This window comes from Scyliorhinus canicula, chromosome 13 (genome assembly GCF_902713615.1).
Source record: "Scyliorhinus canicula chromosome 13, sScyCan1.1, whole genome shotgun sequence".
Lineage (NCBI taxonomy): Eukaryota > Metazoa > Chordata > Chondrichthyes > Carcharhiniformes > Scyliorhinidae > Scyliorhinus > Scyliorhinus canicula.
The window spans coordinates 128,576,977-128,591,914 of record NC_052158.1 but is presented as its reverse complement, the minus strand read 5'-3'; the positions used below and the strand labels follow the sequence as shown (position 1 = coordinate 128,591,914).

General features: G+C 44.7%; 1 protein-coding gene across 2 annotated transcripts in view; it reads left to right on the top strand.

Moving 5' to 3' along the window:
- The first annotated feature begins 4,665 nt into the window (after positions 1 to 4,665).
- Positions 4,666 to 14,938, top strand: part of tnk2b (tyrosine kinase, non-receptor, 2b) — a 405,837-nt gene continuing 395,564 nt past the window's right edge. For both annotated transcript variants that reach the window (XM_038816361.1, XM_038816360.1), the window contains exon 1: positions 4,666 to 4,818. The gene's annotated coding sequence lies outside the window, so the exon portion shown is untranslated. The remainder of the gene's footprint in view (positions 4,819 to 14,938) is intronic.

The window sequence follows — 14,938 nt, the reverse complement described above, 5'->3', positions numbered from 1 at the left end:
TCCAAGGCAGCCTTCAAGATGCACAACAATGCAGAATTGCTGAGCAGAAACTGATAGCCAAGTTCCACACGCATGAGTACGGCCTCAACAGGGACCTTGAATTTATGTCTCACTACATTAACTCCCCATCATCTGGTCTGGGCTTGCAAAATCCTACCAACTGTCCTGGCTTGAGACAATTCACACCTCTTTAACCTGTGATTATCCCTCTCTCCAGTCGCACTATCTGGACCTGTAAAGACTTATTTACCTGCAAAGACGTGCATTCAAAGTATCGTCTTGCATCATTGACTTTGTCTATACATGCGTTTGTGCAACCCATCTCTTCACTCACCTGAGGAAGGAGCTGTGATCCGAAAGCTAGTGATTCTAAACAAACCTATTAGACTTTAACCTGGTGTTGTAAGACTTCTTAAGATTAATACCAGGAGTAGGCAGCTTGTCTTATGAGGAAAGAGTGGAGAGGTGATGTTTGTATTTACTGGAGTTCAGAAGAGTTAGAGATGAATTGATTGAACATTTAAGATCCTGAGGGTTATTGACAGGGTGGAGGTGGAAAGGATATTTATTTTTGTTGGGGAATCTAGAACTGGGTCATTGTTTAAAAATAAGGGGTCGCTGATTTAAGACCGAGATGAGGAGAATTTGTTTCTCTTAGAGGCTCATGAATCTCTGGAACTCTTCCTCAAAAAGCAGTGGAAGCCGAGTCTTTGAATCTTTTTCAGGCAGAGCTGGATAGATTCTTGATTAACAAGGCTGTGCAAGGTTATTGGGGGTAGGCGGGAATAGAACATAGAACAGTACAGCACAGAACAGGCCCCTCGGCCCTCGATGTTGTGCCGAGCAATGATCACCCCACTCAAACCCACGTATCCACCCTATACCCGCAACCCAACAACCCCCCCCCCCTTTAACCTTACTTTTAGGACACTACGGGCAATTTATCATGGCCAATCCACCTAGCCCGCACATCTTTGGACTGTGGGAGGAAACCGGAGCACCCGGAGGAAACCCACGCACACACGGGGAGGACGTGCAGACTCCGCACAGACAGTGACCCAGCCGGGAACTGAACCTGGGACCCTAGAGCTGTGAAGCATTTATGCTAACCACCATGCTACCGTGTGGGGTTGAAGTTACAAGCAGATCAACCATGATCTTATTGAATAGTTGAGCAGGCTTGTAGGGTCTAGTGGCCTGTTCCTGCTCCTATTTCATATGTTTGCATGTAACTGAATTTAAATTCCTGAGCTGCTGTGGTGAGATTGGAACTTGCCTTTTGGATTATTAATTCAGGCCTCTGGATCACTAGTTCAGTAATAGAACCATTAAGCTGTGACACCCTAAATGTCATGTGGAATGATCAACAGAAGGTTTCCTTGGCTTTTTTTGAAGTTGTTTGTCTTCCAGGAATCGATATTGATTACTTCCAAGACCATTCATACCTAACTGTATTGCATTGTGCCCTACTACTCCACGACCCCCCCCCCCCAACTTTGACAACTCTCCAAGATATTAGTGGTGAGGACTGGTTGAAATTGACTTACCTTTATGGACTAATGCCTAGGCAGCCATGTCCAATTTTGGAATATTGAACTATGTAGCAATTGTTTACAACAGGGTGGTTTGCTGGGATATGTCAGAGGACATTCAAATGTAGCATGAGACTAGAATCATATGAAAAGCAAACTGTGTAGGTGCAGCAGGCTTCCCGTTCTAATGTAAATTAGTGAACTGGTTAACTTTTTATGGTAATCTTGAATCTTTTGTGGTTATATTTCTAGCGTTGGCTCACAATAAACTAAATTAATTGAATTTAATTCATATCAAGATGAAGTTTGAACTCATATTCTCCGGGTTGCTTGTCCAGGTACCAGAATCACTGTGGCACTCTGTGCATAAGGTGATGTCATAGGGCGCAACATAATCAAAGGCATTAGCTTTCTTCAGTAATTCCAGTCCCTTCACTAAACCTGTAACAACATTAATGCATAGTGTTAATAGATTTCTTTAAAAAAAATCAATTTAAAGTACCCAATTTTTTTTCCAATTAAAGGGCAATTTAGCGTGGCCAATTTGCCTACCTTGCACGTCTTTTGCTGTGGGGGTGAGACCCATGCAGACACAGTGAGAATGTGCAAATTCCACACGGACAGAGATCCGGGGTCGAATTTGGGTCCTCGGTGCCGTGAGGCAGCAATGCTAACCACTGCGCCCCTGTGACGCTGGTGTTAATAGATTTCTAACCATTCAATTACATTTATTAAAATAACAAATTATTGATTTGGGAATTTATAGAATATATTAATTTATATAAAGGTGTATTACATTACCTTATCATTATGCTTCAGATTATAAACTCTTTTGTTGCTTAGATATTCTGTACCACTAATTCCTAATGGAAAGTAATATTGTGTGATATAATATTGGAATAATTTACAAGCATGTTGCATTCTAGGAAGGACCAGGTGACTTTGGATCTACTGTTCCCATAGCCCTCCACCACCGGGACATTCCTAGCACCATGTTTATGTCCATTGTACACTTATCGATAGGGATTGATTTTTATGTTTTGTCAGTAATTAGTCATATATTGTATCAGGGTGGTGAATGATGGACTAGATGGACCTTGGTCTTTTTTTAATCATGCAATTCTTATGTGACATGAGATGAATGATCATATTGATCAAGGGGGGGACATTGGCCAGACTTTCTGCTCTTTTCCACATAATGACATGGGTTTTTAGCATCCCACTTGAACATGACATCATTTTAACAGTAATTCAAATTAGAGTTCTTCTGACATTTCAGCACAGATCAACATTTTTTGAGTGTTGATTAAAAAATAAACCGTGCTAAACAAACTGAAGGAGAGGGTGAGCTAATATTGAATAAGGTGTGGTGCCACACTTTGGCAGATGCAATTTGGATCAGTTGTACTTGATACCTCTTGTGGCTACCAGAGACCATCACAGAGTTCTAACATAATAGATAAGAGACAACTAGTAGTTTTAAAAGTTTTATCCTACAGAGATGAGAGCATCATGCTGCTAACAATGTTGCAAATATTTAATTGACTAATAGATACATTTCCAGGTCAGAGGATGTCATTAATACGTTGCCTAAGAATATTTTCCCACACATTTATTGCTCTAGTAGTTTGACTGGACACAACTCTGATCTCAGTGTTGAACACATGGACACTTTCCAGTAGCAATTATTAGATAGTGATCAGCAGCATTTGGAATGAATATCCTACCTGCACACAATGAGGACAACTGTAACTACTATTCTGGTGAAGAGCAAAATTAACTTGGGATGTCCCTGGTACTGCACATATAAGGAAGATCTGACTGCCATATGTAAGACAAAGATCAAAATTAATTAATGCTTTAAATATTTGCCACACATTAATTTGCTAAAATCCCATCCCATCTCTATTGTAAAAAAAACCTATACTAAACTCTTGTTTTAAAACAAGTTTTTGACCATCCTTCCTCACATCCATCGAGGTGCAATTGGCACCCCCTGACCTAGAAATATGCATTTCATCATGTGAAAGGTGCTATATAAATACAAGTTGTCATTCAAGTCTTTGTCACCATCAGCAAAAACAGTTGCCCATCAATGTGGGTATTATGCACAGCTGATGTGATGAAATTTATGTAACAATCACTTTTTTTCTTTTTTTTTTAAGAGTACCCAATTATTTTTTTCCAATTAAGGGGCAATTTAGCGTGACCAATCCACCTAACCTGCACATCTTTGGGTTGTGGGGGTGAAACTCACACAGGCACGGGGAGAATGTGCAAACTCCACATAGACAGTGACCCAGGGCCGGGATTTGAACCCGGGTCCTCAGCGCCGTAGGCAGCAATGCTAACCACTGTGTCACCGTGCTGCCCCATGTAACAATCACAATGGCACAGTGGTTAGTACTGTTGCCTCACATCACTAGGAACCCGGGATCAATTCCAACTTTGGGTGGCTGTCTGTGTGAAGTTTGCACTTTCTCCCCGTGGCTGCGTGGGTTTCCTCCGGGTGTTCCAGTTTCCTCCCACAGTCCAAAGATGTGCAGGTTAGGTGGATTGGCCATGCTAAATTGTCCCTTAGTGTCCAAAGGTTAGGTGAAGTTATGGGATAGGGCGGGGGATTGAGCCTAGGTAGAGTGCTCTTTCGGAGGGTTGGTGCAAACGCGCTGGGCTGAATGGCCTCAGTCTGCACTGTAGGGATTAATTTCAACAAGTGGTTGCATTTTGTGGTCACTTTCATCCTGTGGCGAGTGGTATGGGTTACTGAACTTCACTAAAGCTAGAGAATGCTCTGGGGTTCTAGGCTCGAATCCCACCATAGTAGATGGTAAATTGTCCTGTGGCAGGTATGGGTGAGCTGGAATGCATAACAAGTGCCACCACCATGTGACAGAAGGAGGTTAATACTTGGGGTGGATCTTTAAGCAGCCCAATGCTGATAGGAGGTTAATTTCCAACAGAAACATTAGCTTGGCTTCCCCCTTCGGGTGGTGGGCTTGTCAGCTCAGTTTTTTCCCCCCTGAGCCGGCTGATCATCCACAGCGCGGGGCAAGCGGCTACTCCCGCAGGCGCACTGGTGCCAGTGCCAGCGGGCACCCGCCCGCATGCGCATTGCCGGGGAGCCAGAGGAGCTGGGAGTCCGCATGCGCGCTGCCGCTCCGGTACCGGAGAGCAGGAGGAGTCGGCAGTGAGTGTTCCGTGCTGGAGTTTGCAGCAACAACAACAACAAAAACAATAAATAGCCGCGGCTTGGAGCCCATTTGGAGAGAATGCGCCCGAGGAACAGGTGAGAATTGGGATCTTCATTCTTTGTAGTGCAAACACACCTTGACCCGGGTCCGTGTTCTGTCACCGCCAGTCTTGTGTGTGTCGGGCATCGAAGGCTATTTATTTAAAGTTGGCAGCACCAACTGTCGGGCCTGTCCCAGCAACTAGTGGCTGGCGCTCCCTGGCAGAGGAGTTCTTTGTTGGTCGGATACCTGGAAAGGTCTAATAATTCTAAGTTGATATGTGTTCCCATTGATTATTTGTTGGTGCTTTATAAGATTCTACAGGTTTTGCTTGGGCAAACTCAATTTAATTAATGTTTTCGGGCAAGGATCATGTGATTTTCTAATTTGGCAGGCAATTGTTTACATGATTTTTACTGTCATTCATTCTACAGCTATGTAGTTGTTTAAGTTTTATTCAAACATTCCCCCTGCTCCAGTGATGTGTGATTGCAGCTTTGGCCAGACCTGTCGTTATTTTTATTTTTGTGAGATGGTATCAGTGCCCAGGCTGCCTTTACAAATTTAGCATCTTTGTTAGGGCCAGTGTTTTCCAAAGTTTCACTTCACTGTGGATCTTTTGATATATTACTAGGTTTGAATTGAAGATTTGTGGACAATTATATTATAATAATAATCTTATTAGTGTCACAAGTAGGCATACATTGACACTGCAATTAAGTTACTGTGAAAATCCCCCAGTCGCCACACGGCGCCTGTTTGGGTACTCTGAGTGAGAATTCAGAATGTCCAATTCACCTAACAAGCATGTCTTTCGAGACTTTGTGGGAGGCACCCGGAGAAAACCCACGAGGAGAGTTTGCCAACTCCGTACAGACAGTGACCCAAGCTGGGAATCGAACCCAGTGCCCTTGCCCTGTCAAGCAACAGTTCTAATCACTGTGCTACCGTGCCCCCCCCATATGATTTGTGATGACATATTTGTGTTCCTGAAGTGCCTACTTGTCCATGTGCCAACTCTATAATTATGTGCAATCTAACATGCAGGACTAAGTGAGCGAAGGGATGAGAGTGGCTGGGATCTGAAATGCACTGCCCGAAAGGATGGCCGAAGCAGATTCAGTAGAACTTTTAAAAGGGAAATGGCTATATCCTTGAATGGAAAATATTGCAAAATTGTAAAGCAGAGAAATGGCCTCCCTTTATTATTTTTACAGGATGTGGCCGTCACTGGCACAGCCAGCATTTGTTGCCCATCCTAATACACCTTGAGAAGAGCAACCTTCGTGAACTGTTACTGTCCATGTAATTTGGACATAAATGTAGGGTGAATGATAAAAAAATGTTTGCAGCCGACAGAAAAATTAGCAGTACAGTTGATAGCGATGAGGGTTGCTGTAGACTGCAGGATGGTGTTAATGGACCAGTCAGGTGAGAAGACAAGTAGTAAAAGGAATCAACTCAAAGAAGTAGTGAGTGATGCATTTGAGAGGCAAAACAAGGCAAAGGATTGTGCAATAAATGGGAGGCTACCAAGAGGTACAGAGGACGGGAGGTCAAACAAGGCAAAGGGTTACGCAATAAATGGGAGGATACCAAGAGATGCAGAGGAAGTGAGGGACCTTGGAGTGAATGTCCACAGATCCCTGAAGGGAGCAGAACCAGATAGATGATGGGGTTTAAGAAGGCCTATGCAAACCTTCCATTTATTAGTTGAGGCACAGATTAGAGTGCAGGGAGGTTATGCTGGAACTGTATAAAATGTGAGTTAGGCCACAGCTTTGAGCACTGTATGCAGTTCTGGTCACCTACATTACGGAATGGTGTAATTGCATTAGTGAGGGCACAAAGGAGATTTACAAACATGTTGCCAGGCTGGAAATTGCAGTTGTAGGAAAGATTAAATAGGCTGGAGTTGTTCCCTTTGGAACAGAGAAGGCTGAAGGGAGGTTTGATTGAGATGCATAAAACTGTGAGGGGCCTGGATGGTGTGGCTAGGAAGGGCCTATTTACTTTAAGAGATCAGTGACTCAACAACGTATTTAAAATGATTGAGAGAAAAATTATAGGGAGATTAGGAATTATTTTCACCCAGAGGGTGAGGATATGGAACTCATTGCCTGAAAGGCAAGATAAATCGCACTGGCTGATAAATCAGCCACCCTTCCTAATCCCACTTTCCAGCATTTGATCCACAGTCTTACAGGTTATGGAACTTGAAGAGGTTAATATTCAGACACCTTTTAAATAAATTGAGGGTGTCTGTCTCTACTCAGCAATAGTAGAGCAGACACCCTCAATTTATTTAAAAGGTGTCTGAATATTAACCTCTTCAAGTTCCATAACCTGTAAGACTGTGGATCAAATGCTGGAAAGTGGGATTAGGAAGGGTGGCTGATTTATTTGCCAGTGCGGACGCGATGGACCAAGTGGCCTCTTACTGTGCTGTAAACCTTCTATTATTCTATGTGGTGTTAAGGAGGGAGTTCCAGGATTTTGACTCAGTGACACTGAAGAATGGCGGCATAGTTCCAAGTCAGAATGGTGCGTGTCTTAGAGATGAATTTGTAGGTGCTGGCTTTTCCCTGGTGGACTCGCAAGCAGTGCATCTTGTAAATGCTGCATGCTGCTGTCACAGTGGTTGGTGTTGGATGGAGTTGCCAATCAAGCAGGCTTGCTTTGTCTTGGATGATGTTGAGCTTCATGAATGTTGTTGGAGTTGTACTCATCCAGGCAAGTGGAGACTATTCCAGCACACTCCTGACTTGTACGTTGTAGATGGTGGACAGGCTTTATGATGTCAAGAGATGAGTTAATTTCTGCAGAATTCCCAGCTCTGACCTGCTCTCGTGGTATTTATATGGCTGTTCCAGTTCAGTTTCTGGTCAATGGTATTCTGTAGCCTAGGATATTGATAGTGGGGAATTCAGCCTTTAAATGTCAAAAATAGCACACTCCATTAGATGTCACTGAAGCAGATACATCATGGGTGGGAGTATCTGTTTCTGAGACTAAGTGTTGATGCCAAAAGAGAAACCGTGGACTTTTATGACGGAGAACTGGTGCCGCACCTGGACTAATTCCGCTATCGTTGAGGGACTAGCACTGGTGCCGCATGGAAAACATTTGATTCCACTAAAAGATGGTGTGGGATCCGCCGGGTCTGTGATCGACACTGAGGCTGACAAGCTGCAGCTGCACATACACATTACAATCCCCACCCACACTTGTCCCAGCCAAAAGGATGGCACTGGTTGAGTTGTAGCACGCCCATACAGCTGATGTCTAGAGGGCACCCAGGGGTGTGCCCCAAGGAGACAACTATACAAGCGTCAGCATTAAGTTCAAAGTGGGCTATTAGCAGTGTGCGCAGCTGCATGGCTGCCTTGCCAGCTATGGCAATGGTGCTCAGTGTCTGTCTACCCTAACCCCACAGCCCACCTCCTGGCCAGCCCCCCCCCCCCCGCGCCTGCGGCAGAAGCCCCGCCCAGCCAGTGGTACAACTGTCAGCACATTATGTCAGCATAACCCCTCTCTCTCCCGGAGCAGTCGTCACGCCGGTTTTACAATTTTAAAAAAAAGCACAAGTGAACCAGGCCGACGGGAACTCGGCCCATCGGAGGGGAGGTCCTGGAGATACTGGATTGGGCCCACTAATGATATGCAGACGTTGCCTACTGTACATCCGGAGTGAAGTACATTGCCGCCGGTTTCAAAGTGATGGAGAATCGCAATTTGGCATCAGATTAGCAGCCAACACGATTTTGGTTTTGGAAACTATTCTCCGCCGACTCACATTTCGCGATTGCGGCGTCGGCTAACGGAAAATAACACCCCTGGTCTTTTGACTCATTTATTTTCACAGGTTCCTGAAGTATCCCTGAAACTCCCTCAAAAGCCATCTCTATTTAGATATAAGCAGGTTAAGTGATGGGTAAGTCAAGCAATAAATGCCTGCTGGTGTAAAGAGTAGTTTGGGTATTGTATCTGTGTATACATTTCACAATGGCTAAAGGTGCAAACTCTTTATCTTGCAGGGTTGTGTCTGGCATACACTACTGGAGTTGTTAATTGAAACAGAGAGCATGACAACATTTAAGAACAGCTTTGAAAGGCAATTGAGGGAAAGTATGCGGCATGGTGGCACAATGGTTAGCACTGCTGCCTCACCACACCAGGGACCTGGGTTTGAATCTGGCCATGGGTGATTGTTTGTGTGGAGATTGCACATTCACCCCCGTGTGTGTGTGGGCTTCATCCAGGTGCTCCAGTCACCTCCCACAGATGTATAGGTCAGGTGGATTGGCTATGCTAAAAACATGCCTCTTGGCCAAAGATATGCAGGTTAACTGGTGTTAAGAGTATAGGGTGGGGAGTGGGCCTATGTAGAATGCTTTTTCAGAGGGTTGGTCAGACTAAATGGGCTGAATGGCCTCTTCTGTAGGGATTCTATGATTCCATAGAACAGGGTGGGCACATAAAATAAGGACTGCGGCGCATGTGAAGGATAAACATCAGCATGGATCGTTTGGAGACTTGAGCGGAGAGATGACAGATGGAGTTTAATCTGGACAAATGGGAGGTAATGCATTTGGAAGGTCTAATACAGGTAGGGAATATACAGTGAATGGTAGTATTGACAGTCAGAGAGATCATGGTGTACAGGTCCACAGGTCACTGAAAGGGGCAACACAGGTGGAGAAGGTAGTCAAGAAGACATACAGCATTCTTACCTTCATTGGCCGGGGCATTGAGTATAAGAATTGGCAAGTCATGCTTCAGCTGTATAGAACCTTAGTTAGGCCACAATTGGAGTATAGTGTTGAATTCTGGTCGCCACACTACCAGAAGGATGTGGAGGATTTAGAGAGGGTGCAGAAGAGATTTACCAGGATGTTGCCTGGTATGGAGGGCATTAGCTATGAGGAGAGGTTGAATAAACTCAGTTGTTCTCACTGGAACGACAGAGGTTGAGGGGCGACCTGATAGAGGTCTACAAAATTATGGAGGGGCATGGACAGAGTGGATAGTCAGAGACTTTATCCCAGGGTAGAGGGGTCAATTACTAGGGGGCATAGGTTTAAGGTGCGAGGGGCAAGGTTTAGAGATGTACGAGGCAATTTTTTTTTCACATGCAGAGTGTAGTGGATGCCTGGAACTCGCTGCCGGGGGAGGTGGTGGAAGCAGGGATGAAAGTGACGTTCAAGGGGCATCTTGACAAATACATGAATAGGATGGGAATAGAGGGATACGGACCCTGGAAGTGTAGAAGATTTTAGTTTAAATGGACAGCATGGTCGGCGCAGGCTTGAAGGAACTGTTCCTGTGCTGTACTGTTCTTTGCCCAAACAACCCATTATGTATTATAATTTTTCACTAATTCTGTGTAATCCATACATTAATGTTGTTCCGAATGTCACTTATTAGATCAAATAAATCTTTTCAGCCAATGCCATTTTGAAGTTATACTTTCATTAAGTCTAGAAATGTTCGGTTGGCCAGGCAGTATCTGTGGAGAGAGAACAGAGTTAATGTTTCAGGTCATGGCCTTTTCTTCTGAACAATTAAATCTGGTGTAAAAATTGTGTTATTCTAGTAAGAGCAAGCACATTTGGAAATGAGTAGACCAGAGTGCTTTCTGAAATGTGGTTTTCTTTTGCATGCTGTAGAATGCTGAGCATTTCAATGTCATGGTAACTCTGATTGTTCAAGAGCTTCTCAAGTCTCCAGAATCAATATTTCCCTGCACTTTCTCACCGTCCCACAACAAATGATTGCTCGTATAAAGACAATGATTGCTTGTATAAAGACAAAAGGCAAAGAAATTAAATTTGCTGCTAGAAATCTGAAAAAAATATATCAAATGATGGAAATACTTAAGTTACTTACTTACTTACTTAGTCTGAATTCCGTACTTAATATTGAGTTAACATTCGGGTCTGCACCCTTCTTTATAACTGGCTCTGGACAAGTTTGCACACAGATCAAGTGTTGCAACATTTAGAGTTTTTAGTCTTAAGGTTGCTAATATGTGTTTGCATTTCCATACAATGTAGCAATTAGTATAAAGGCACATTTCCAACACATTTTGTGGGGGCATACCTGATGAGCAATTCACCCTTCAGTCCTCTTAGGTCAGAACGTTATCGGTTCAGGTCCCACTCCAGAAGCTGGAGTAAAAAATCCATTGCATAAAATTGTATTGCTGTTGCATAGCTGCTACATCAGCAAACCACCTTAATCTGAAGGACAATTATAGTCCATGTTCTTACTTGGGTTGAGGGTTAAAATTGAAATTTGTGCCCCTTGCTAGGGAGGGACAAACTGTTTATTTTCATCCAGAGTTCCTTTTGGCAAATTTGTATCAGTGGTTGCTTTCTTGGATGGTCGAGTGTTTCAGCCTTGATATGCAACTTGTTTTTTTTTCATGGTGCAAGTTTGCTACACTGCTGATTGCAGTTATGTTGACCAGTTTGTCCCATGCAGGACAGCGTTGTGTAATTGTGAGGAGGACAATGGAGAATTTAAAAACATCCCCTGCTTGAACATGGTGATCTAGATCATAAACTTTACATACAGTGCAGAAGGAGGCCATTCAGCCCAGATTCTGCATTGGCAATTGGAAAGAGCAGCCTACCCAAGCCCACACCTCCACCCTATCCCCATAACCCCACCAAACCCTTTTTGGACAGAAGGGCAGTTTAGCATGGCCAATCCACCTAACCTGCACATTTTTGGACCGTGGGGGGAAACCGGAGCACCCGGAGGAAACCCACACATACACGGGGAGAATGTGCAGATTCTGCACAGACAGTGACCCAAGCCGGGAATCGAACCTGGGACCCTGGAGCTGTGAAGCAACTGTGCTAACCACTGTTACCATGCTGCCTGTAAAAAAAAAGGAGCCACCTGTCAGAATAGGAGGGCTTTACTAAACATAACAAAAACATTTACTGTGTGAATTCCATACTTTATATTGAATTAACAACTTTATATTGAATTAACAACTATGTGAATGCTGTTGAAATGTATGAGGCACATTCATGTGCTATTTGCTCACATTTTCTGACTCATTTTCATGGAGATATTCCAGAGAATAATCAAAACAAAACAAGGCAGCCTTGTCACTGGACAGGAACAATGTAAAGCCTCCAATACATGTCGTAATTTTCCTGCCACTATTTTTCCGCTTCAGCTTTTGCTTTGTGTGCGCAGTGGATAATATCTCTTATCTGGTGTGTGCAGACACATGCAAAAAGGCTGAATCTGAACACAAGTTACTGGTGGAGTCCATGTATTGTCCTTAATCACTGATTTGGCCAGCCTGTGGGTATTTTGTGTTGCTTTCGTGAGAATAAGTCACTTGTTTTGAAAATAGGAATAAATCATGAATTTTCTTTTTTTTTCCCATAAAAAGGTATTTTATTCCAAACATGTTCAGTAAACACAACGTTAACATCCAACAGAGTATTTCCCCCCCCCCCCCCCCCCCGCAACAAACCGCTCCTCTAATATAGTCATGAAGGGTCTCCACCGTACTCTGATCCCCTTAGGTCAAATCAGATTCTCTCCAACCGGAGAAACCTCAAGTCTCCCAACTATGCTGCGACTGCATCTCCAGGCAACCAGAGGGGCGAAGGCCACAGCATCGGCCCCCTTCCCCATGGATACCCACAAAGATCGCCAGATGAAGGTCTGGCTTCATCTTGAACCCTACAATTCTTGATAGGTTCCTACACACCACCGCACAAAAGTTCTAACTCCACACACACCCCCAGAACATATGGACATGGTTCGCTGGACCCTTCCCACATTTATCGAACACGTCCGCTACCTCTGGCAAAAAAAAACTCATCTGGACCAGTCATGTGGACTCTGCGGACCACCTCAAAAACTGTATAAGACTCATCCTTGCGCAAGAGGAGGTCGAGTTCACTCGGCGCATGACTTCACACCAAAGTCCCCATCCTATCTCCCTCCCAAACTCCTCTTACCAATTCTGCTTGATCCTTTTCACTAAGGTCGTGCCCTGTTCTCTCAACAATCATATGTGCCCCCAATCCTACCAGCCCCCCCTTTATCCAGGAGCAATATTTTCTCCAAAAGCATAAAGGGAGTATCTGAACTCACTCCCCTGTGGTAACTCAAACACATCTCAGTTCCTCTAGCCCAGCAAACTTGCACTCCACAAGACTGACCAGTCCTAGCCCTTCCTCCCACCATCTCCTGTACAATCCATCCATCCTCCCCATATCATCTCACCTTCTCCATATTTCCAATAATAATTCAGCAAATTCGGGAGCACCAGTCTCTGCACCAGTGCTACTAATCTTCAGCCCCTTCCCTGCCCACAAAAATTACAAGATTAATGCATATACTTTACGAAAAAAGTCAGCGGGAAGGAAAACCGGGAGGGACTGAAAAACAAACTGCACCTTGCCAGTATGATCATCTTTTCCACCTGAAGGAGCAGCACGGTGGCACAGTGGTTTGCCCTGTGTCATGGCACCGAGGTCCCAGGTTCGAATCCGGCCCTGGATCACTGTCCGTGCGGAGTTTGCACACTCTCCCCGTGTTTGCATGGGCTTCGCTCCCCAACCCAAAGATGTGCAGGGTAGGTGGATTGGTTATGCAAAATTGTCCCTTAATTGGAAAATGAATTGGGCACTCTAAAATATATTAAAACATAAAAATCTTTCCCACCTGTACCCTTCGCCAATATCAAATGCAGTTTATCCCACTGTTTTAAGGTCTCCACTTCCTCCACAGCCCTGTCAGGTTCCACTTGTGCATTGTGGCCCACTCATGGATCCACAAATACAAGAACCTCTCCCATGCCACCTTAAACTTTAGAGCTCCAAGCCCCAGAAGCATTTACCGAGAAGACCTCACTTTCTCCAATATTCAATTTTAGCCCAAGGCCCCAAATTTTTCCAGTAAACTCATGATTCTGCCCATGCTTTCTAACAGGTCCATCATGAACAGTGACACCCAGTGCTGCCCTCCCACTCAACCCCCTGCCACATAGCCAAGGCCTGAAGTGGCATAACCATGGGCTCATTCAGACCACAATTTGTGGAGAAAGAAAATTCTGCGATGGGCCAGGGAAAAAAAAAAAAGAGTACCTGTAAGTGGGGGGAGGGGGAAATAATGTTTGAATTTATCAGGACATAAGAGCAGAGTTGGCAAAGCAGCGGGCAGGTTTCATCAAGGCCAAGCAGTGCTGTACCAGTGGCAGATGTGGGTTTAGGGTGCTCTACCCGGCAAAATTATGGGTTATATTCGGAGGGCAGGAGAGACCCCAGAATTAGGAAAGGTCACTGTTTAATGTTGAGATTGTAAGGAGTTGTAGGGGTGAAAATTTTTGTGGTGATGGATGTTCCCATCCCCCCTCCTGTGTTATAGGAGTGTTTGTGTTTAACATTTGTTTGTTTGCTTTTGGAGAAGGCTGCCTGGAGTTCAGGAGAAGTCCTTGTTTGGGTGGGGGAGGGCAAGGTCAGCAGGGAGCCTTCTTTGAGCTGAGGACTGGGGGTGGTGGGAAAAAAAAAAGTCTGAGAAGTGCCTTTGGGCAGGAGCTGCCGCGCTAGCAGGTTATGCTGGTGAACGGAAGTGAGGTGGTGGGGAAGAAGGCCAAGAGGGGTGGCCGGTGGGGGAGAGAGGATATGGTCAGGGGCGGAGAAAGGGGTGATCTGGGATGGGCTAGATATAGGATAGAGCTAAGGGAGCAGGAATTAAGTAGGGAAGATGACGGACAGTAGAGGGGATTGGAGGCATAAGCCAGTAAGGCTGGTAACATGGAACGTCCGGGGACTGAATGGGCTGGTTAAAAGATCACGGGTGTTCGCACACCTCAGGAGATTGAAAACAGGGGTTGTTTTTCTGCAGGAGAAGCCCCTCCATGTGAAGGACCAGGCTAGGTTAAAGGAAGGGATGGGTCGGGCAGGTTTTTCCACTCGGATTTTGATTTGAAATTGATGGGAGTGGCGATTTTAATGAGAAACAAAAAAGGATTTGAGAGTGGGAAGGAGGAGGGAACCGGGTGGGAGATACGCGATTGTGAGTGGGGTATTGGAAGGGCACCATTACTGATGGTAAATGTGTATTCCCCAAATTGGGATAATGTGGGCTTTATGAGGGCAGTGATCCTGGATTTGGCCATGCACCAGTTGATTATGG